General features: G+C 46.9%; 1 protein-coding gene across 5 annotated transcripts in view; it reads left to right on the plus strand.

The window, feature by feature from the left end:
• Positions 1-1334: 1334 nt before the first annotated feature.
• GRIN2B (glutamate ionotropic receptor NMDA type subunit 2B) overlaps positions 1335-22364 on the plus strand; it is a 217336-nt gene continuing 196306 nt past the window's right edge. Inside the window, exons 1-2 of one of the 5 annotated variants that reach the window (XM_068191496.1) lie at positions 1335-1506; positions 2301-2744. The gene's annotated coding sequence lies outside the window, so the exon portion shown is untranslated. Of the gene's footprint in view, positions 1507-1886; positions 1991-2012; positions 2745-3645; positions 3667-10609; positions 11030-22364 lie in introns of those variants that run through there. The other 4 variants (XM_068191497.1, XM_068191505.1, XM_068191499.1 and 1 more) reach the window with 4 other exon arrangements.

Here is a 22364-nt window from a genome sequence, read left to right on the forward strand (position 1 = left end):
GCATGTGGGATCCAGCTCTCCTTGCCTGTCTTTTGAGCAGCATCTTCCTTACTGCTTCTGGACATAGAGAATGCTAGGTAGGTCCAAGCAACCGTGTGTTCCTTGGAGGGTGCTTTCAGTGAGAGGGATGCAAAGGCTGGACAATACAGTCTGCATCAGCAGAAGCAGACATCACTAAAGCAGGGCATGTGATGTTTGGCCTGGGGTCTGATTTCCTGCAGGACAAGTGTTGCTGGCAGGGAAGCATGGGGAGGACTTTCCTCAGTGCTATTGTTTCTATGGTGTCACCAAGGACCATCTGAGCTCTTCCAAATCTCCTTCCAAGACTCAGACATTGGCATGATGCGTGTTTGCAACCCTAGAGTGACTGCACATCCTGGAGGGTGCACTTGACACTTCCACCTGGAAGGGCTTTGCTTTGTTACCCACTCTGGCTTTTCCTGGGAGGGGGCAAGACTTACCCTAGAGCCATTCTGTAGTGCTGAGAGAGGTAGGGCATGCTCTGTTCAGGCCACCCATGGCACAGGAGGGGACAGGGATGGATCTTTTACCACAGAGTGGATTGCCCTGCTGCAGTGAGCCTGAGAGCACCATGGGCTGCAAGGGTGCAGGCATCCATGGGCTGCAATGGTGCAAGCATCTATGGGCAGGGCAGGATGAGGAGGAAGACAACAGTTCCTTTCTGTTCAGGCTGATTTCACATTTCTTAGCTTCCATGGGGCTCTGAGAATAGCAATTAAAGCACCGGGCTTAATTGTGGAGTATTCAATTTGGATATTAGCGTTATCTCTGCTCTCACTGGTTTCTTTTCGTTCGGATCCAATTCTGCTGCCTGCCTGCTGGCTGGGTGCCTGTTCCTTTCTTCTCATTATTACTATTTTATGCTTATTGTTAATACATTTTTTAAGCATTCCTACTTTCGGTTGCTTCCAAATATGCGGGTCGCGGTCCGAGAGGGCGCCGGACGGAGGGAGCCCCGGGTGGTCCCCGCGGGGCTGCGGCGGCGGCTCGGCCCGGCCCCGGCTCGGCCGGAGGCACAGGTGCCGCCCGGGCGCGGGCTCCCCCTTCGCCCCCGCCGGAGGCCGAGACCCGCTCCCTCCGGCAGTGGGCAGGGGTTGGTCTCCCGTTGCCCGTACTGTCCTTCCTCCTCTTCTTCTCCCCCGGTTTCCCCCACCCAGCCCCATGGTATTTCCTCCTCCCCACCATTTTCCGCGGGTATATTTAATTATTATTAATTATTGAGCTGCTTTATTAATTCACCTTCCCTTGCTTTCCCCGCCTCCGGGAAGCATTCTCGGAGCTTTTATATTGCAGAGATTTTTTTTTTTTAATGTATTTTTAGAGTGATGCTCTGAGCACTTCCACCTCCCCGCCCCTCATCTCCCACCCGGGCAGTACCAGAGAAGAGAATGAAGTTGAGCATGTCTGAGGCGGATCAGCCTTGCAGGCAGAGAGGGGGGCAGTAGCTACTCAGAGCAGCCCGAGTGCTTGAAGCAGGATTTGCTGGTATGTATGTGGGTCTGGATTTTATGACAGCTCTAAGTGTGAGTCTTTTACCGAGCCAGAAAGGAGGGGGAAAAAAATAAATATCTGCGGCTTCATTAAATAAATGCCTGCATAGCTGTAAGCCCTGTCCGGCTGTGCTGGAGGAGGTGATGGTGGGGACACTCCCAGCCATCCACCCACCCCTAAGAAAAAAAAAAAAAAAGGAAAAAAAAAAAAAGCCCAAGCAAAGCCCGGAGAGCCGAGGGTTGTGTTGCCGGGGCCAGGAGGCGGGGGGCGCGTAGTGCAACCCGGCCCCGTGGCAGGTGAAGCAGCCCCCCGTGCCCCCCAGCCCCGTGGCGGTGCGTGTGCGTGTGTGTGCGCCCAGCGCGCCCCGCGCTGCCCGTGGAGCCGAGCGCGGCGGGCAGCGGTGCCGGCAGCACTGCAGAGGGGTGGGCACGGCCCTCGCCAGCCCTCGGGGGCTGGGCCCGGGGGTGGGCGAAATGCTGTGCGTGCATGGGGAGGGGGCCGCGGGGTGGGGGGAGCCGCTTTCTCTCCGCGATTCACATCGCGCCCGCTTTCTCGTCTCGTATGCATGCCTATCCCGGGAATGGTGTAGTCAGCCCGTATCTGAATTATTTATAGACTCGTGCCAGCTGTTTTTTTTAAATTTTTTTTTTTAATTCCGCTTGTGTGCACTATTGGGAAATGCGTTTTGCCTTCCTTTCTTCTCAATATATTAATGTCTTTGTTGGGGAGCGTTTTCTATCCCCTTCAGATCCCTCTAATACAAAATTGATGCTTATTTTTCCCTTCAGGAAGGGGACGCTTTGAGGATAATCATGCTTCACAGAAGAACGGCACCGACCTCCAGTTGCATTAAACACAACCTCCTCCACTAGGGCTCCAGGAAAAAAAAAAAAAAAAAAGAGAAGAATTATAAGAATAATCATTAAAAAGACGAAAGGAATGCTTACTCTGGAACCTGCATTTGACGATCCTCACCACTCGTGCTGAATATCCTCTGAAGTGATTCTCTCCAGCTTTTGAATTTGCACCGCTTCAAGACGCAAGATTGCCACAAAGAAATCTCTATTTTTTTTACAGCCAAATAGGATTGTTTTTTAACTCATTCCCCCACGTTTGCCCCCGACCCTTATTCTTCTTATGTGGATATGCAAGCAAGAAGAGGAGCCTGGACATTCCCAACATGCTCTCTCCCTTGATCTGTCCGTCTAGAGGTTCTGCTTCTACAAACCAAGGTAGGGAAATTCCTGTTTCTGTGGTTTTGCTTGCAGCTCATTTTGGTACGCGGGTTTGCCCAGGGAAGATCACTCACGGTAGAACAAAAGGTTTAGAGATGATGCTTTTAGAAGCAGATAGAGGGAAAAAAACCCCCAGCATTCACCAGACATGTTGATTCCCTCTTGGCTCATCAAATAGGACATGAAGAGAAGGCGAAAGGGTTTGACTTAGGTACCACGTTGTGAATCGAGGCAAAGTTCCTTGTGATTTTTTTTTGGGGGGGGGTGGGCAGGTGGGGTCGGGAGAGACACGGGAGGAGGAACACGGCTTTGGAAAGGGGTGAAAACGAAAATAATTTTCATCCATCCACCCGCAAATTGCCTCCTCCTTTTCACTGGTCCAGCGGCTCCTTGCCATGCTTTGATGTGAAAGCAGAGCTGGTCAGGAACAACAGGACGTAGAAACCCGCTTGTTGCCGAGGAGGGTGGTGCATTACTGAAAACCCACGCCGGCCTCTCGATCGTGAGCGGCCTAACGCGGGGGCCGGGGCCGGGGCCCGGGGAGTGGCCGGGGCCGCCCCTGGCACCGCGGCAGGAGTCCGCCCAGAGCCGGGGCGAGTGCGCCTGCTTGCGTGGAGGTGGAGGGCTATTTTAAGTCCAAGCACGTCAAGCGACTTAGCCTGAACCTACGAGGCGCTGTATTCAGGCAACTTCACGTGTTTTAATTTATCCCTGTCCCCCTGGTGCTATCAGCGGGCATCGTGGCCCCTCTCTTCCTCGCCCTATCCTTCCCCCTCCCCATCCACCGCGCCTTGCCCTCCGTGTCCCCGCGCTGGCAGCCCCTTCCCCAGCCCACTCGGGAGGGATGCAAAATGGCTATCGTGCCGCTCGGCTGTAGATACGCGAGAGATACCGGTGCATCCCGACCGTAACGTGACATGTGAATCTTTCCGAAAGATGGTGGCAAGACAAAGGGAGCCGGCGGGTGCGGGAGCGCCGGGCACAAGGTGTTGAACGTCTCGGGGTTATTTTAAGCCTCAGCCCGTGCCCGCCGCGCCGCTTCGCCCGTCACGCGTGGGTCTGCGCGCTCCCACGCCGGGAGAGGCGGGGGCAGGGGTGAGCTGCTGCACTGCCCTCCCCACCCCCTCCGAGGGCGGACCCCCAGCATCCTTACCCGCATCGCCAGCCCCCCGCCCAGGCTCCCCCGAGCCGCCTCTCCCTTCCAAACGGGAAGCTTGGCAGTGGGTGGGGGGCGGCAAGAGGAGCGGGAGGCGCACCCCAGAGCAGAGGGAGGGAGGAAGGGGGGTCATCCTCCAGCCCAGCTGCGGGGTGGGGCAGGCTTGAGGCACGCTGAGCCCTTGATGCATCCCGAGCATGCCGAGGCGGTGGCGCGCCTTTCCTATCGCCTCCTTTGCCTGCATCCTTCCAGTAGCTCCTTGCCACATTTCTGAGGGGCTTTTGTGGGCCTGTTGTTAAAAACCAGGAGCGGTTCCGCGTGAAGGGGTTGAGAGCCACCTTTCCTGACATATCCTGGCTATGCTTCTATAAATATCTAAGGCTTCCCAGGGTATCCGCGCCTGGATCCTCCCTGCCTGAGCTCTCCCTCCCTCGCCGCAAGTGGGAGTAGAAAGTTTACCTGCGCGGAGAGGAGGGCGTGTGGGAGCCTTTCCCCCGTTTTCCGAAGGAATTTCTCAGGCCTCGCAGCTCCCGGATCTTCCCAGGACCCCAGCACCGAACTGGTGTGGGATTGTAGCCCCCTTCGTCGGCCATCGCTTAGCCCTGAGAGCCCCTAAAAGCACAAACCCCGGGGGAGGATGTACGGAAAGGGGAGGGTGGGCTGAGTCCCTGCCCCTCTGCCCCCTACACTAGCTTTTGCAGGCACATCGGACGGCAGAGGGGAAGGTTTTCTCGGGTGCCTGGCCAGGATGGCAGTCGTCGGCAGCGGGGCCAGGCTGCCTGCTCCCCTCAAGAGCGGTGCCCAGCTCTGTCTGCCCGCTGCCTGCCACGGCCGCCAGCCCTGCCAGCGGGGCGCCCGGCCCGAGCGGGTGCCGCATCCCTGCCACAGCCCTTCCTAGCCATGACCAGGGCCAGGCTCATGCAGAGGTGGAGCAGGGCAGGTGGGACTTGGGGAGGGGTCTTAAAGCTTTGATGCTCAGCCGTGGGATTCAGGAACACCGGCCCACATCCTCACTCTTTACTGCCCAGTCTCTCTGGCTGCTACCTTTACCTGTGACTTTTCCTCATCTTCTCTGCAAGCTCCAGTAGATGTCCACTGCCATTGCTTTCCTCACCATCAAGCACAGATACCTCAGGCTTTGCAAGCAGTGTATGGGGGCAGCTGATCCCTCCTGAGCTGCCCCTTGGGCAAGCAGGAAGGGCTGGGCATGCAACACTCCCAGCTCATGGGGTGCTGGTGCTGTCCCACACCCCAAGGCCTTGGGGAGCAGAGCAGGGACACAGCACCCTGCTGTGTCGGGTGACCTGGTGTGCCCCAGCTGCAGCTCTGTAGAGAGCAGCAGTTTGTTTGTGGGTGCAGGGTGCTCTGCAAGAGGGGAGGTGTGGGTGTGGGCAATTTTCAGCTGCTCACCCACGCCGCCCCAAAGCAGCAGCTCTTGTCGCCTCCGTATATCTTGCTTTTCTTTGGTCCCTCACCACACCAGGTTGTCTCCCAGTCCTGGGTGGAGGTCTCTGAGGGTTGGGACACGATGGAACAGGCTGAGGGCAGAGTCAGGAAACAGCCCGGGGATGGTGAGATTTGCTTCAGCTTCCTCTTGGCTCAGTCATTGTTACACAGGAGCAGATCTCAGCAGAGAAAAGGAAGGAAGCATGGTGAAAGCCACAGTTCCTCTTTCCAGGGATCCTGGGCTCTGATCTGTTGGCACACCTGCTGCACCAGCCAGTTCAGCCTGTGTCAGTCCTGGTGCCTGTTGTGATCCCTGTGCCAGTGAGACCATTGCTGAGCAAAGGAAGATGTCAGCAGCAGCACCCAGCCATCCTATTCTGGGCAAGGGTCTCAGGATACCAGCATTGTTGGAGGAGTTCTACATTGCACCTGTACATGCCAGAACATCGTGCAAGAGATCACAGAGAGGTGGAAAATACCAAACAGGGGCAAAATCCTAAGCTGCCATTCCCATCTAATAACTGACACTTTGAGTTGTATTATCCTCATTTTGGATTACCAACTGTCCCTGTATAAAAAGTCTATCAACCTATAAACAAGCACCTGATCCCCAAACCCTAACTTACAGGGGGAAAAGGTGATGGAATTAATTTATATTTCATCTTGCTGGGGCTGTTTCTTGTGCTTGGTTTGGAAGAGGGCAGGTGCTTCTGGCACTGCTCGCTTCTGGTGCCAGAGCTGTAGAGCTGCGCTTGGATTCCCACACTGGACTCACATTGCCTGGGTTGGCACCAGGAATCGGTCTCTCTGCAGTACCATGTGGGAGGTCTGGATTTGATTCCTGGTGCTGTTTTTCATTCCCCCAAGCTGGCAGAGGGTGGGAGCACTGTACAGATAGCACTGCTTGTATCTGCAATGGGCTCCATTCCACATTCCCATCCTTAGGATGCACAAAAGCTGCCTATGAGATAGTCCAGACTGCGGTCTGGTCCCAAGAGGTTTAATCTTCTTGGCCTTTAGGGAGGCTGCAGCTCTACCCTGCTTGTACTCTAGTTAGCAGCGTGGTTTGGTGGGCAGCGGCGAAAGACAGCTATCTTGCAGCTGGAGAACACACAGAGGGTTTTCTTAATTTTTAGAGTTTCCTTTTTGTAAGCCGCAATTAATCACAAAAAAAATGGATTAGTTAATAGGAAAGATGGACTAGATGATCTTTCTGAGCAAGATGGCTCAGGGTATTGTGATTGCCTAATCCACCATGGAATGCTCATAGTATCCACTCTGCCTGACATCAGGGCTCTAGGCCTGCCTGACTCTTCTGCAATTCTGTGATTAGCTCTTTTTGATATTTATTTATTCTTGAGAGAAAAGCACAAAGTGATTGAGAGAAGCAAGGCTGATCAGTTATCTGCTATTACCCTGATCTGTCCTCTGTCCACCCATCCACAAGAACTCTTTACACCAAAGTGAGTCAACTTATTAATTGTCACTTTGCTGCAGTCAGACAGACTTGCTGCTGCCTTGGGTACCTCCCTGCATAAAATGAAATGGCAGTTTGAAGATCACAGCACTGAAATATGTAGAAGGGGAATCAGAGGAAAATAAGATATTTGAAGCTAAGCATGGCTCACCTGCTACGACTGCCTTGTCCCTTCTTACGAGTTTTGTCTTTCTGCTTTCTGCTTTTTGCTTACAAGGCAAAATACCTTGTAACGGGAACTAAAAAACCCATTTCTCCAACAACAACAGGGGCTCCACCATCCCTCTGACCTACCTTTCTTGCTTGTCTGTTTATCTAAACACAGGAAAGAAGGTTCCTGGCAGGTATGGACTGGTGCTCACTCTGGCAAAATTAGTGCCATGGTGCTAAGTACCTGGGAACTAGAAGATTGATCTGACCAGGTTAAATGTTAAAGCTACCTTTCATGTTGGGGAAAAAAATCCAAGCAAACACATCCTTTATTGTTCAGGAGCTTGTTGCTTCCTGAAGCTGCAAACCACAAGCTCCCAGCTAGAATTGTACATCAGAGTGTGAACTGGTGTGTGTAAAAGTTGAACAAGTGCAGGGTGGTGATATGTGCAAACCCAGCAGCGTGTCTCCATGTGCCTGAGGTCACTGCAGAAGAAAAAAGTCCCCTCTCTATGCACTCAGAAACAAATGTATGGCACAAGGCAGTGTGCAAACTGTGCAAATTCAAATTCAATTCAAACCATGGCTAATTTGGACCTCTAGAGGCAAGGCTTCGTTTTATTCAGTGTTTTCTTGGAAACAGAAGAGAACACTGATTCTAGGCAGGAGAAGGGACAGACTTCTCTTTATAAAATTTTTACATATACATTGAATATGCTTCATGCGAGAAGAATAAAGCCACTTCTTTTTCTGTACCCAGGGTCACCAAAAAAAGTGAAGAGTGAAAGGGTATGTATTCTGAGACTCATTGCCAGCTCATCTTCCCAATACAGCTGGTGTTTTTGGACTGCAAAGTATGCTGGGCAGCTCTCTTCCCTTTGTAACACAAGCAATCGAAGACTATGTTTTATATCAATATATATATCCTAGATATATCAATATAGATGAACTGATTAAACATCTAGGGGAAAAGAAATTTTGAATGAGAGTGGTTATTAGCACAAAGTGAAAAGGATACTAGCCTGAGATCTCTGCAGCATTCACTCCCTATACCTCAAACCCCATCCACAAGGAAGGTTCAGAACTGAAAAGAGTCACTGAAAGTGGCTCAGGTAAAAGGTTAGGTTGCTAGCTCTGAATACTGAAGATGTTTCTGTATTCCCAAAGCACGTACAGTATTACTAACATTGGTATGCAAGGCTGTGCTGAAACATTTATAGGAAAGAAACACTCTAAAGGGAAAAATGTGAATTTGATCTTTATGCTTGGTGGCTTATCTGTACTGTTTGCTCCTCCACTAAAACAGGTGCAGGGCCACCAGGTTATCTGGCCTGAATAATCCATGAGATATTGTTCTACCACTTCTGCACACCTCTGGCATTTTGGGGTTGTAGGAGTTCACCTCCAATTAACTGTCCATGTGACAAACTCTCAAGTTTCTTCTCAAGGTAGCAGTCAGCCTACTCTATTTCATCTCTGTGTAGCTATTTAGCTATGGTAACGGTTCTTGCTTACTGTACTTGCAGTCTGGATTTTCAAACATGGATCAAGGAATTAAGCAGTGTAACTACCACCATCCTCCTCCAAACCCCCTGTCCAGCCCATGTGTGAGCTCTGTATACAATCCTCGTTTGTTCAAAACAGTGAAATGATCTGTCTAGAACCTATTTACGGATGTGGTTTAGCTCTGCTTAGGTAACTATGTTCTGTTTGAGGGCAGCATTTCTAAGAGAGGGAAGGACTAGGGGGAGTGTGCGGGAGTGAACTAAGACAATGATCACAGAGCAGAGAAAACAAGACCTGTAAAGAAAGAATGAGAGAGACCTCGGGAAGCTCAGTCTGGAGAAGAGACAACTGTGGGTGGATCCTTAGCTGTCTGCAAATACATAAAAGACTGTTACAGAAAGAAGACAGGGGCCAATTATTCTCATTAGTCACAGAGGACAGATCAGGAAATAAATGACTTTAAGATGAAGCAGAGAGAATACAGATTAAACATCAAATTAAATGTTTACTGAACTAATGTTTTAGTGACATTAGAAGAGCTGATAAATTTGGCAGATTAGCTGTGACTGACAATATTTAAAGCTAGATGTAGGTGCTGAACTATCAGGATTTTCTATCTAATAAAGTCTGTCTCCAGTGAACTTCAGATCATGATATTTGCATGCCTAACCAAACAACTTTGGAAGAAAGATAATGAGGTTGATTTGTCCTGTGTGTAGGAGGGGGAGACTGTCCCATTGGAGGAACCTGACTGGGTTTGGCTCTGTGCAACAAATCTCATATGGTACCTGTAGGAGTCCAAATGATGGTGTCAACTGGTGGCACAGCTTGGATGTATCAGGAGCTCCCCAAAGATGCCTGCTTTACAAAACCTCTGGTAGGTTGTGACAGCTCATACTGTCCAGGGGACTGGCGAGAGCTGCAGTGTAGAAATCGGGCAGAAGAGGCTTACAAACATGTCTTGTGTGAATGATGCTTTAGCATTTGCAAGCACAGTTCTTGAATCCTGGGATAAGTTGGGCTGTTTAGATTGAGATCATGTCTCCTTCATTCAGAATCCTCACCTGTCTGTAGCCACTGCTTTCAAGGCTTTACACTACCACAGCATCTGAATAGCTACTGTGCCAAAACCTGATACTGCAAGGGGAGGGGAGGTTGACAGTCACACACTGAATGATGTGAAAATTCACACCTTGCTATTGCATGATGTCATTCTTTTGTCTTGCAAGACGAGATACAGTTTAAAAACACCTTATGTTTACTCCTCTTTGCTGCTTCCAGAAGATAAAATGGGATATGGGCAGCCATGAGCATTGTGGTTTCTGAAGATCATCACTTCACTAGCCAGCCTTCACAGTCACATCTCTTTGTGCTCTGAGTTGGAGGAGCTTCCTGTGTCTGCTTGGGGTTTTGGGTGAGCAGCTCTGGCAGTGGGTTCTGTGAAGGATCTTCCTACCTCAGGTCAGTAGAGATTCCCCTGCCAGAGGCTGAGATGGCTGAAAGGGCTGTTTTGAAATTGTGAGTTTGGCCAGCATCGGGAATGTGCCGTGTGGCCTAAGGTCTATACCAGTGTAAATCCTCCTGTGCATCAGCAGAAATGGTGACTGTGGTGCAGCCCTGCTGGTGGATTACACTGTTTAAAAAAAGAGTGACAAGCATGGAATCCTGACCTCTGGTGTTTTTTTGTGGGAATAAGGAATTTTCTATACAGGTGTCCAGGACACACTCAGACTCAAATGGAAGAAATGACACAATACACTTTCTCATTACACTTGGATTTCACATTTTTATTTAGCTTCTTCTCCTAATCTCTTAGTTGAGGTTGCCACACTCTTTTGGGAGATAATATATACAAATCTCTCACATGGATGTAGTTTCTTGTATGTATGACCTCTGAAAAATTTGGAGGATTTTTCAAAAGGAAACGTGTAAAACTACTAAATTCACTACTTCAAAACAGACTAGGAGGTGAGATGGCTACTTGAAGCCAGCTGAGGCAGATAAAGTCTGGTGTCACCAACCTGATGGTAATTTACTAGTGCAAATGCCATGTCCTACATCACGGCTGATTGCCTAATGAACAGAAAATTGTTTTCAGGTGATAGGCATAATAGCCTCATGGATAGCTTAAGATTGCTGTGGTCCCTGTTGTTACCTCTGGCTGTGGGCCACAAACAGGACACAGAGGGGCACGAGTAGGTTAGAGATTGAAACCTGTCATAATAAGGGACTGTGGTTTCCCTGTGTCACATGAGACTTCTGCTACTCACAGCTGGAAACAAGGTACTGGAGATACACAGTGGCTCTTTGGAATGGGAAAGGTGAAGGTCCTAAATCAATACCACCTGGAAATTAATTGCAGAAGAACTGATGGGATCTTAAAGCCAAGGGCAATCCCAGCTCTTCACAGCAGTGTTTTGAAGCCTGTGCGGTGAGAAGAATGGCTCCGCTGCTGCATGGAGAGGTGTCAGGATGCTGCCACCTGCTCCAGGAGGAGGATGGAGGAAGGGTTGCTGATGTAAATTTGCTGCTGGCTCTTTGTGTCAGGTAAAGCAGGATGTTATTTAATTGTACACAGCTGGATTGCTGGGGAATTTCTGTCACAAGGCTTTGCTTAGAAATGCATTTGAAGTGCATTGTGGCAGAGGAAATGCACTAGAACGTACTAACTCACAGCTACTTGCACGTAGGCATACGCCTGTATGGAAAGCACCTGGGAAGGATCTGCATATCTCTGCACCCCTCTCTCTCCTCCTCTATAATTCTCTATTATTGCTGGCTGCTGTAGTCAGTAGCCTGAGTATCTCAGGGGAGATTCCCTCCTGTCAGACGTGTGTTTCGGCAGAGGCAAGCTGAAACATCAGAGGCTGACAATCCCCAAGGGAGACTCTAATGAAAGCGACAGAATGACATAATCTGTTCTCATAGTCTCTCCCTTTCAGCTCTCCATGTTTTTGGTGCAACTTGAAATTACCCTCTAATTTATTACTGAAAAGGTGACTATCATATATAATTGAAATGATATAGATAGTGTCCTGAAGTGTTGAAAGTCAAAGTATAAAATCAGCGTGGATGTGGTCTGTGGTACTGTCTTTCTGGAAGGAAGCTTTTAAGACTCAGTCTGAAAGTAACAGTGGTAAATGCCATGGAAGTATAAATAGAATCTCAGAAAAGACATTGCAATAATTTCATTAAGTGATGGGGCACTGGTACCCTAAACAGGAGGAGACAAAAATTAAGTAGTTTAGAAAAATAGGATAGCCTGTGGGATGGCTGCCTTGAAAGATACAGTGGCTCTTGCAGAAAGTACTTTGAATCCCTGGTTTGGAAGTTTGTGAACTTTCAAATCAGAGATTTGAAAGATTCAGAGAGAGAGAGCCAAGGATCAAGCATTAATCATTTTTAATAATTTTTAATTTGCACCGTTTCTATGCAGAGTAAAGGGGCTCCAAGGATCTCTGAACTTCAAGACTCAGAGAACTTTGCAAGAACTGAGTGCCTGTACCTTGGTGCTCTCTGAAGCAGCAGCTGGATGCCACAGAGGGTATCATACATGAACAACCCTTTCTGTGCAATGGCCTTTTTCTTACTGGAGTACTGGAGGGCATAATAAGTTTCAGAAACCAGAAGATGCATAGGAGATGAGGGTTTTTTAATGACATGCCTTGCCTTAATAGTCTTGTATTTTTTTTTTTTTTTTTTTTTTTTGCTAGGGTTTTTTTTGTTAGGACAGATTGATTTCCTGACTTCAGCTTTTGACATTAGAGAAGATGATTAAAGTTTTTGATGGAAGGGGTTTGGAAACCGGTTAACTACCCAATAACAAAGTAATTTCAGAGGTTTTGCTAGTTCTGCACTGAGCTTAGACTGTTTGATGTGTTTTCATGAAAAAGCAGAGGAAAGAATAGCTAGCAGCCTGGTGGGCAGAAAACTAATAGGGTTTTGTGTGATGCATCCTTATTCTGCATACTTAGAAGTGGGGACTTGTCCCTGAGGTTGTCCTAGCCAGGATGAGGGCTCAGACTACTGGGTCCTCTGCAGTAATGCTTTCTCAGTTGGAACTTTTCCAGTTGGAACTGTTCTACTTTATATAAATGCCTATTCATTGTGCTGGAGAGGGAGTGCTCGAACGACTGGGCTGTGGAGGTAGTTTGTTTCTTTGGCCCAATACAAGGTAATTACTTATAAAAAGAGAATTTATTTCAGCATGAACCAAATGGAGGCACAGGTTCTGTAGCCCAGAGGCAGTGGAGTCCTCTGAGACATGGGAGCTAATTCTTCCTCCAAATTAGTCAGTGCAGGTTTATTCTTGTTCTGCTTTGGATGCATTTGTTTTTTCCCAGTGACATGACAACAAAATGTTTCATTTAGTGTTGAGCTCCAGTGCTGATTCCAGGTGGGGAATAAAGTGACAGGAGGAGGTGAATTCCTGGGAAACAAAGACCTGATCCTCAAGCAAGTGCTCTTAAACTACGGATGAGGGATTTCTAAAAGCTTTTAATTATCTCTTTTGTTCTGCGTGTATACATTTCAAGGATGTACTCGGTTGGGAGCTAGAAAAGACAAGAGGTGTATTAAATTATTACTCTTTCACCACTCAGTTTGGAAAACAGTCATGTTCCATGAGCAATCCAAAATCTCCTAATGCCTGTTTCTCTGTCTTGTGTTATTCCTCTGTAAGAAGTCTGTGTACCTGATAGTCCATCACTTTTTGAATGTGAAGGCCTGGAGTTTCCTTAGTCTGTGCGCAATGTAAACGGTTCTCAAAGGTGATTTGAATTTGCAAGTAATGCCAGTGTCCCCTTAGGTGAGCTGAGCCATGATTTATGGATTTCTCAGACCTTGCTTTCAAACCACACAGTGGCAAGTTGGTGCATGAGGTCTGTTGATGTGACCAGGTTGGTCTGTGGCACCCAGAGACCTATTTCTCTGGATGTTACAGGTTAAGGAGAGATGAGCCAGGGCTTGCTGCTTGTAACACCACTGTGTCCCAGGAGGGAGCTAGTTTAAGAATGACATTTTATTAGATGTCTTCGCACATTTTTTCCTGCATGCATTTAGAAGCATTGCCCATCTTCATCAAGGCACATCTTTCCTAAGAAAATACTGCTTGCATGATGAAGCATAAAAAATAAACAAACCAGAAAATTAGAGAGAAGGTTTGCCCTGACAGTCTGTGTCCTTTTAAGAGCACAGGGTAATACAGAAATCTGTGTGTTCTCTTAACTGACAGTCTTCTGTGATAGTTCAGCTCAGGAACTGTGGCAGGACAAATTGCAATGTGTACCTGTACAAGGGTGCAGCTGCAGCCCAGAGCCTGGCTCCACTGTCGCTTCGAAATGGGAAATCTTGGCATTGGCTGTGGATTCAGCATCAGACTGGACTGACTTTGGATGTCTGCTCTGTGATACGAGATGCAAGGGCTTCCAATATTTATTTGAGTCAGCTTAATTTTGAAGTATTTTTGTTTATAAACTTGTTCACTTTTGTCACTGGAGGGACATCATAAAGAGCTATTTAGGTACTGTCTAGGCTGCTCTTTCAGTGCCTGCAATGAATGCTGCATTAATGCTTTGTGTTAATACAAAAGGTGCTATTTTTTGTCCTTGTGTCTGATTATTTCTTTTTTTCTCAAATGTTAAATAGCATGATTATCCAACAGATTCTTAAACACTTATTTTCCATGTAAGTCTTCAGGTGTTTTCTTGATTGTGTAATATATTGCTTTCCTGCAGTATGAAACAGGAGTAGTTATAGAATCTAGCTGACATTCAGTTTGGGATCAGATTTTGTTGTGTCAGGTTTGCTCCCCCAAATCCTCATGGACTGTGCCTGAGGGAGAAAAATCAATGTTCTCTGGTAGGAATGCATAAAATGATTGTATTTGGCATAGTTGAAATTTCTATCTGAACAAAATTTGAGACTTTTAAAGCAAATTAATTGTGTTTTCTCATAATCTGAACTACTTTGAAAGAGTAATATAAAATGGTTTTAAAGCTGCAGGACAAAACTTGATGGAAAAATCCTAGAACCTAATTTTACAGTCAGAGATCCAGAGGGAGAGGGAAAAAACATTCAAAACTTAAATTCTCTTTAAAGTTTCAAATTTCCTTAGATGATGCCTAAATATTTAGTGGCAAAATTGTTTGGTCCAATGCTCGTCCTGCATAGGACAAATCTTTGTGTGTTATTTAGTTGAAGCCTTGGGGTTTAAAGAGTTTCTGTGCAAAAGACTCAGCTTGAGTCTTGGCTTTACTGAAATGCCACATTTATTACGCCATTCAAAGAACTACAGAACTTGGATAAAATCATCTGGAGATTATATGTTGCATGAAAGATTAGAATAGCAATGTAAAGAGAAGGTAAGCTTCACTTGGGAGGAGGATGTTAAGCTGTGCCTCTCATAACTGGGAATGAGACATGAAACATTCATACCAGTAAACAGAAGAACATACTGGGGAACAGCTGCAGAACCTTGACCAGAACTTGTGGTGCACTGAATGGATGGAGTTCCTCAGTGCAAAACTGAAGGGCTTGGAGAAGATGTAATTGGGAATCATCTTGTCATGTGCTAGATTGGGAAGGTAAAAGCCACACTAGGCTTTCTCTTGGCCATAATGAGCTCCCAGTTAGGTGAAGCCAAGCTGACCACCTCCATCCTGGTTGAGCTGGTCTAGTACATGCTGATCAGCATTTGGCAGAAAGCGGCCATCCTTGGTCTGTGCCCAGAGATATGGTCAGATGGTTTGGATGGAGCTCTTCTGCTTTAGATACATGCATACGTTTGGTCTTTCTTTTCAGCTAGAGGCACACTGGTCTCCTGCAGGATGACCCTTGGGCTTCAAGTAAGTGCAAAGTGTGGGGAAGGTGTATGTGTGCATCTGTGCTATCTCATGTTTTCTGAACATACAAAGGACGGATGCAGTTTTATATTTTTATGCAACCCACTTTGTTTTCTCTCTCTGCTAAGATGGATTCTGTTATAAAGATTTTTGTCAAGGTGCTAACAACTGTCATGAATCCAGCCAATTCACACATGTTGCGGCTTTTCAAATTACTTGAGTTGTGCTTAGCTTCCTTTGTCCCTTCTGAGTCTGGAAAGTTAATCAGAAAACCTTTTCTTGATGTTGGTGAGGGGGAAGTGGGCTGACAGGGGTTATGTGACAAGCTTGTGGCCAGAAGACGGATTTATACACCTTGTTGAACTTTCACTGGCTGCAAATTGCATTCTGGTCCTGCTAAAACCTGGACCATGAAGGACAGAGAGAGCTGGCATGTTTACCCACGCTGGCAGTACATACTCATGGGAGAGGGTGGGAGGGAATAGCCGTTGCTTTATTTTGGACGTCTGTTCTTTGAAGAGGGAAGCAGATGCCACAACCCACTTGGTGTGGTAGATGTGCACCCTTCATCTGGGTCCCAGAGCAGAAGGGGAGCAGGCACAGTCAGAGATGTAGTGTCAAGGACCCCCTCACTTCATTTAGACACTGCTGAGCCACAGCTGCCTTGTGGCTATCAGAAGCTGGACAGGGCAGGCTCCCCACCCACCCCCACCTTTCCTTTGTTCTTCATTCTTCTTTTCTCCTCCTACAGTCTGGACAAGCCAGCTGGACTTCATTCTCTAAGGCACAGCTTTGGGCCAGGGCAGTCTTGCAGGTGGTCAGTGTGGCTGGGGAGGCAAAGCTGCTGTGTCTCAGTGCCTTTGAAATACTTTGGGAGCTGTTGGAGGCTCTGGTGTCTGGGGGCTGGAGGGGCAGGGGAAGAGTTTTGAAGGGGATTTCAGAAGGAGAAATTTTGGAGGAGGGAAAGGGTTTTTTTCCTTTTGCATCCTGAAAAATACTCTTTGCACTCAGGTCCTGCTTCTACGACTACTCGCTGCTCAGGCAGCATCTGGTGTGCTTTGCACAAAGGTGTTGTCTCACAGAAAGGCTTTGAAGTAGCCTCCCACCTCCCCCCCTTTGGAATGAAGGAGGAGGGAAGGCTTAGGCACCACTATTTGGAGTAAGCTGGTGTTCAGACTATTGGGAAGGTACCGTGCCCACTTTGAGGGTGTGCACAGGGAAAGGCAGTGTACAGAAATGTACCTTGGAGTGATGCTTAAGCAGCACCTGCTCAGCGCTCCCAATTGTTGTCACAGGGCCTTGCCTGGGTCTCCACAGCCCACTGCTTTTTCTGAGAGCAGCAAGGCTGTCACACAGCAGCCCAGCACTGGTCACCACCAAAGTAAACTGAAGCCCTTGAAAACCTTTTGGCAGTTTTTGGTGAGGGACGGATGATGGGGACATGTCTGTGAAGAATCCATATTGTCTTGTGAATTTAGGGATATGCCTTGACTTTACTCTGATGACAAACCCCATGCCTTTGCTTTGTGAGAGTATTTCCACTGGAAATCAAAGAGATTTGAGATACATAGCAAGCTAAGCAGTCATACCTCAGAATAGGATTTGGGGATTAACAGAGTGGATAGTAAATTGAATAGTAGGAGTTAAAATCAGACTGTGCTTGGAAAGAAAGCAGAGATGAGAGGTACACCCCTGGAAAGCAGTAATGCTAGAAATGACACTGGGGTTATACCGGTTAGCAAATGAGATATGCACTCACAGTACAATCCGGCAGCAAAGAGGCTGATGTGATTTCTGGATTGCATAAACAGAACTGTTCTGTCTTGAAGCAAGGAAATGTTTTCTGTGTGTTTCTAGTCATGTTTTCTTCAGGAGCCTCATCTGAGTGTACCTAGTCTAATTTCTGGAGAGCTTAGTGCCCCAAAGATGGCAGCAAATTAGAACGAATTCAGTGGAGCAACAAAAATGATTAAGATGCTGGAGGGATTGATCTAAGAGGGAAGATTAAAGTAACTAATTACATTTAGCTTGGCCAAATGACAATTAAAAGAGAGATGTGATGACTGCCTTAAAGTGTGTGCTTAAGAATGTAAACAGAGATGAGAAAGAACTAGAATGAGGGATTGTGTAGTGCCTGCTCTGCACTGCTACTGGAGTTGTGTAGAACCAGAGACTGAGAAGTGGCTGTAGCCAAACAATAGCAGCAAATGAACAAAAGAAAGTGCTGAATAGACAGCACAGTTCCTGCTGTGAAATGTGGCAGAGGCTAAAGTATTGTTTCCAGGGAAGTGGTAGTGGACTCTAGAAGCTTTGCTACAAGTAGTGTCCAGAATTCTCCTGGGGAGGAGGAAAAGGGTGTGGTGTTCCCACAGAAGTCCTTCCCCTCTGATTTGCAGGACCCATAGATAATTTCTCCCCTCTCCTTTTGTCCGTGAATGTGTAGTGTTGCATTCATGTCAGGGTGCAGTGTTTCCAAAAAGATAGTTTGCAGGGTGGAGTGGGAGCAAGCATGGGGATGGGGTAGATGGCACCTGTAAGAAATGCTGAGAGAGCCAAATATGTTCAGTCTAGAGGAAAGATAACTGTGGGTGGAAACCAAACAGCAATTCTGTAAAGGACTGCTGTAAAGAGAGGACAGGGGCCAATTATTCCCTTTAGTCACTAAGAGCAGATCTAGAAGAAAGCGAGCCCTTGGCTGAAGCTGGGAAAAGCAGGACCTGTATGAAGAAGAAGCCTGAGTGTTGGGAGACAAGGAGGCCAGGAGGGGTTGGGGAATTGTTATGGATGTAGATGGCCAGGGGTGACATGAGACACTTGTTTATCACACAATGCAGGCATTGTGAAACTGATCTTGATTCAGAAAATTTTCATATGATTTTGGAGCTTCTAAAATCAACTTGAGCTTCTGAACAAGATAGAGCTGTGGTGCTTTTTCTTGCAGGTTTTTTATTAATATAATGTGTATCAACAAGTTTATTAATATTTCTGTTTATATTTTCTTTGATTATAAATCTGTTTGAATGCTGTCTTTTGCAATGGAGGGTCTGTGGAGGAAATGCACACTTCTTACAAAAAATGCAGTGAGGAGTTAGTTCCAACAAAGTGTGGATTAGCTGGGGTTTTTTGCCCCTTTAGTATGAATGTTTTGGTTTTTTTAAGGCATAAAATAGCCTAATTAGTTAAAAAAGTGTGCAATTCTGTATCTCCGTATTTTGACAGGCATGGGGAAATTTGAAGCAAGAGCTCTTATCACCGTATTTCTCATCTAGCTGTGCTTAAAAAATTATGCACGTTTTTCATATAAAGTCCATTTTCACATGCTAGGCTATTTCATACATGGAAGTATTTTATACCTGGAAATGTTAATTTCCTGATCTGCTTTCAAGATTGAGTGCATTTCCAAGTGAAAGGAAGAGGTGAGGATAAGAAACAGAGCCATTAGCTGGTGCAGTATCTCAGCTGGTGGCTCCAGTCTCTCTGGGTGAATAGCTGTGTCGATTGTGATGTGAAGAGCATCCTAAACATATTCTTTTGTTATACCTCTTTGCAGGGCCATTTGTAAAATAAGTGCTTCAGCATAGTTCCCTATAGGACAGTGACTATGTCCTGGTGTCACAGCTAGTTCCTGGGCAATTTTAAGAGGGATTTCAAAGAGTGACAGGAGCCCAACACCAGAGAAATGGGTTCTTGCTGCAAATTTGTAAGGGCACTTTTAAAGGCAAAGGCTGAAGCACTGTGTGCAAATGCGAGGCTGTGCTGTCCCAGGCTACGGTGAAGACTCAGTTTGTGGTAAAGATAGGAGACAGATCATCAGGGTCCTCCTATCTGACTATTCTATTAATTAGCTTTTATTTAGTTAATCAAGAGCTGTGGTCAGTAAAGTAATTTTGCTTCCTTGCCCCACCAGTTTTTTCCTGCAGCAGTTCAGTGGTCTGGCAAGCCCATCTTCATTGGTGGTTGAAGGTAGCATATCAGGCTGTCAGCTGGAGTAGCTGAAATGCAGGCACAGGTCTCCTTCTGCCTTGCCAGCTGCCCACGGTACCTTCTCACAAGCCTAGCAAGCTGGGTTTGGACAAGTCTTAAACAGTGGCAGGATTTTTCAGAGCCCATGAGCAAGTCACTCAGCCTACTTGTTCTGCTGTGAGCTGGGATGATGAACACTGTATTCAAAAATCATACTTCCTTTTGTGCTTATGGGGTGTCACTTTTCAGCTGATGATGCCACAGAATTATACTTACTCTTTACTTGGTCTTAGTTTTCAGAGCTTTAGCCTTGGCATTTTTCAGTGATTTGGCACTCACTGAAAGCAAGCAAGCAAGCAAAAGCACCATACAGAGCAGAAAAGCACTTCACAAAGCATATTCTGATGAAGTCAGCTCCTTGAACAGCTGCAACAGGGACAGCAAAGCAACCAGAAATACAGGAAAGGGAATATGATGGGAGATTTATGCTGGTGAATCTATTGGAAGATCTGCAAGACCTGTGCCTAGAGAAGATCTCAGTGCTGTTTTATCTGTGAAGCCCTCATCCCAGATTTCCAATGCTCTGCAGCCAGTGTTAGATTTGTAGATGTTTTGTGTGATGTGGGGTTTTGGATACAGTAAAATCCCATGTCCTCTTAAACAAGTATGGAGCATATTGGTTTTTCCCTAGATTTCTGTCATGGCTTTCCACTTCTTATGTATTTATTTATATCTATTTATTCCTTTTTTTTGGAAGATAGCTACTTGGCTCATGCAGTTTGTAAGTTGTCAGTGCCAGTGCACTGAGTCAACCATATGCCCTGGACCTGTAGAATTCTTAGGAAGAGCTGTATTCCTTTTGCTGGAGTATTGGATGGTGGTGAGGAACTTGGTCTGAAATTCACTATAGCAGAGCAGAATATTTTTACCTTTGTTAGTTTTGGAAAATCTAAAACTTTACATTATGCCTATATAAACAACCGTCTAAATGGCTTCATTCTAGAAATGAGTGGATTTGAACAATACAAAATGATTGAAAAGGAAGTCTGTTTCTTTCCCCAGACTACCTCTGAGTGGTCAGGTTTGACTCTAGATCAGAATGGAGTTGTACTTTTAAACTGCAAAAGCTTTGTCTAAACACAATCCTCCACTTTCACAAAGCTCCAAGAAGCCACTGTTTGGGAACACAGACCCAGCTCAGCTGCTGGCTTAGGGACACGAGAGCTGACATGGACAGCAGTGCCTCTGAAAGCTTTATGGGTAGAGTCAGCAAAGGGGGACACTGCACTGGGTGAGTAAACATCTGCGTGTGCAATCCCCTGTTAGCAGGTGGCTGCCCTGTGTCCCCTCACCATGCTGCAGCAGCAGCTAATCAGGTTTCCTACCCCAAAGGGCTGTGTACCTGCCTGCACCCCAGCTGCCCTGCTGCATTCTTGGTGCTGGCATTAGGACACACGTGTGCAGGACGTTCTGACCTGCTTCATGCTCATCAGACGGTGGAAGCTGCTTGCTGAGGCAGCCTTTGGTCTGCTTGCAGATTGGCTTCAGGGATTACATGCAGGGAAGTGTGAGCCAGTAGAACTGCAGCATTGATGTACCATGCTTCTGCATGACTTTCTAGTGCTTGAGGGACGTGAACTGCATTGTGTGAGATCTTTGCAGCAGCATGTGTGTTCTAATCTCTGAAGAAAACAATTCTTCCCCTTTTCTCTAGGTTGCAGTGGGAGCCAAAGTCCATAAACAGCACCTTTCCTCTAGCCTGTTTCTAATGTTGCTAATATCCCACTGACAACATTTTTCCCTGCCGAGCGCTGCAGGTTGGAAAGATTGGTGACACCCACAGTGAATCACTACATGTTGATGTATTTGCTTTACCTGTTGCTCTGTAGAAGCTTGAGATCCAGACTCTGAGGTTTTAACGGCTCCCTGCCAATCAGATTAAATATTTAGCAGCAATAGGTTCTGGGCATCGCATTTCTGACAGTGTATTTCATGCATCATTTGCTGTAAACGTTGAGAGATTTTTAGCTACCGCTTGCAAAGTACCTCCCTCTCCACTTTCTCTCCCATTATTATCTCTTCTTTTCACTGTCCCTCTCACTTCTTACTTTTCTTCTTGTCCTCCTTTTTTCTGCTCTGCTGTTTCCTTTCCCTTAGCTTTTATCCGCTTTCTCTGATCACTGTTCATGGGTATGTGGGTGCGTGCACTGCGCCTGGCATGGATGTCAGCCTGTGATGGGGTGGAGGGACTGCTTGCACCTAGCTGTGCATGACCACCTCATTGGAAAAGTGTGCATTGCTGGAGGAAGGGCACAGGCTGATGGGCTTTTTGGGGAGTAGTAAGCACCTGAAGATAAGAAAAGGCAAAGCATCTCTGTCATCCCTCTCTCTATGATGCAGCTCTATCTGCAAGGACTTGAGCTCTACTCTTAGCACATCTGCCGGTTGCTCTGTGACTGTCACTGTGGGACATTTTAGTCCCACTTTTCATTTTAGTCCTGTTCTGGCTAAAATTTTGTAGGAAAAGGGTACATGGGCTCAGTCATACAACTGAAAGTGTGGTCACATCCATCCCCATGGGATCCTCTTGTCCCACCAGTTGTCTACTTGCAGCAGACTTCTGTGTCAGCTGTGCTGACATCTGGCTGACACCTTGGTGCTGGGATGAGGTCCATCAAAACCAAAAATCCAGTGAAGGTTATTAAAAAAAAAAGGGGTATCTCTAGGTGAGGTTTCAGCATCAGATGGTATTTTCTGTAATAGCAGAGGGTTGTCTCCTGGAACACAGCAAACAGTAGGGAAAAGACAAGGATCTTCCTTTGCTCCCTTCAGGTGCTGGACAACAGGTACAGGTTTCACAAGTACAAAGATTTCACATGTACAAAGTACAGTTGTCTGGGGGTCATCTGAGTTTTCAGGCATGATGTCTAAGGACCTTTACAGGGGCTCTGTGAAACAAGGATTAGAATTGCCACTAGTGGTCATTCTGGGCTGATGCTGGGTTGGGGAGAGTAAAGTCTTCTGGGCAGGTGAACTCTGTAGGGAGGCTGGTGCCCTGCATGTTTTATGCTGCAGAA

This window comes from Anomalospiza imberbis, chromosome 5 (genome assembly GCF_031753505.1).
Source record: "Anomalospiza imberbis isolate Cuckoo-Finch-1a 21T00152 chromosome 5, ASM3175350v1, whole genome shotgun sequence".
In the NCBI taxonomy this organism is placed as follows: domain Eukaryota; kingdom Metazoa; phylum Chordata; class Aves; order Passeriformes; family Viduidae; genus Anomalospiza; species Anomalospiza imberbis.